The following is a 2,135-nucleotide window of genomic DNA, read 5'->3' as shown; positions in this document are numbered from 1 at the left end:
ATTATTATTATCATTATTGTTATTACTATTATTATTATTATCATTATTGTTATTACTATTATTATTATTATTATTATTACTATTATCATTATTATTATTATTGTCATTATTACTATTATTATTATTATTATTATTGTCATTATTACTATTATTATTATTATTATTATCATTATTATTATTATTATTATTATTACTACTATTGCTGCTGGTACTGTTCGGTAATAACGCACCTTTTATACAACTAATTCCAACATTAATTGCTAATTCTCTTCGTTCCTTCCTCCCAGTTGCAGTGTAGTTGTTTAATGTGTTCCAATGCCCCTAGCACATCCACCGCATACCTTTCATACTTTTATGGCTGTTTTAGGATCAACGTTATATCATCTCTCAACTCGTAAAATTGAATTCATACTTTCTCACCTCTAACCGAACGAGTTTTCACCTTATGTAGATCATACAATCACAAAATGAAATACTAACACTTATTTATTATAGAACATTCTGGAAAGATATTAAGAATTTTTTTTCTTTTTTTTTCAGTATCCTCTTCGTGTTATTAGTTGAGGTTTTGATTGCCAGAAACGGTATGTTTCTGTGATTGCACTCATATTTTCCCATCTTAACATTACATTTAATTAAAATATAAATATTATTGTTATCGCTGGTGGTATTGTTAAGAAAGAATGTGATGCTTTTAATTCCAACATTAATTACGACCTTAAGTACCAGTCCAGAGCAAAGAGATCGGCGAAATTGTTAGAACGTCAGCCGAAATGCCTTCCGATGTCTATTCTAGTTCTGTACTTTCTGAGTTCAAATCCTGATGTCTCACAGAAAAATGGTTACATTTCTTTTAAGAGTTATGACCGATAGAGAGTATCTGCAATTTATAAACGAAAATGAATGCCCAGATTCCTTCGTTTGATCGATTGCTACCAGCACACCGCTGTCAATGGATAGCCGGAGCTTCCAGTGTGTCACTTGGGCTAACGAGAAATAATTACACAGAAGCTAATGAGTGAGCCTCATTTGCAGACACTCGCCTTGCTAGAAATAACAACCGAATTCTCTTTAAAATCCATACTTAACTTACCTCCTTGGGTTGGTACTTTTTGTCGACCTCAAAAGGATGAAAGGCAAATTTTACCTCGGCAGGATTTGATCCCAGAGAGCTGAGACTCTGAACAAATACCGCCAAGTATTCGGTCAGACACTCTAACGACTCTATCAGTTTGTCGCCTTGCTATTTGTTTTCTGGGGTTTATTTAGCACCAGATCGGCCCTAATCAGGTCAGGTACGGGGGCATATACCGTTGCAGCGTGTCGTTGCATCCATCATATGTTGGTTTGTTCCCTACTCCTGGCAGATTGCACCCTTATATCACTCGGCCTCTTCCGGGGTTTTCCCCAAACGAGGTACCTTATAGGCAGTCGAAGTACTTCCCAGGAGAAGACAACTTGGTGGGGTTTCAGGAGGTCAGAGCGCAAATCCTACCTTAACCTTTTTACTTGCCTTTTACGACATGCAGAGGGAACGTTGTGGCTATTTTTGGCATGCCGGGCTCCTAAGCCAACATATCTTTTTCATAGAGACGATCCTACCATTACTTTCCCGAGGTTTTCAACATCACAGACGCCATTATCCAATGTATCCTTCATCTAAGATGATCGGTCGTGATTTAAGAGAAATTTAACTGTTATTTTCAACAGATCAGTCAATAGCATAGATACTTCCTCACGGGATCGCGTGGTTGTTTTTGTTCTTTACCTCCACCGGCCCTAATCATCTTGTATTTTATTCTAATATAGTCTTGAATTACATATTTTTTCAAGACTCTAGGACGTCATTTTCAAAAAAGATTTTTCTTGTTAGTCAAGTAAGGCGAATGTCCACAAAAGTCTACCTCTCTCTCTCTCTCTCTCTCTCTCTTTCTCTCTCTTTCTCTTTCTCTCTCTCTCTCTTTCTCTCTCTCTCTCTCTCTCTTCAGGTCTATAGCACCAGTGGTGAGATACGAACTTGAGTTTCTTTCAATGATCAGTCAGTAGCCTATGAGCAAACTTTTCACCATTGGGCCATACTGCAGTCAAATGCACACATACACACACACATACACGCACGCACAACGTATATATAT

This window comes from Octopus bimaculoides, chromosome 11, assembly GCF_001194135.2.
Source record: "Octopus bimaculoides isolate UCB-OBI-ISO-001 chromosome 11, ASM119413v2, whole genome shotgun sequence".
In the NCBI taxonomy this organism is placed as follows: domain Eukaryota; kingdom Metazoa; phylum Mollusca; class Cephalopoda; order Octopoda; family Octopodidae; genus Octopus; species Octopus bimaculoides.
The sequence above is the reverse complement of the archived record's forward strand: the minus strand, read 5'-3'. Positions refer to the sequence as shown.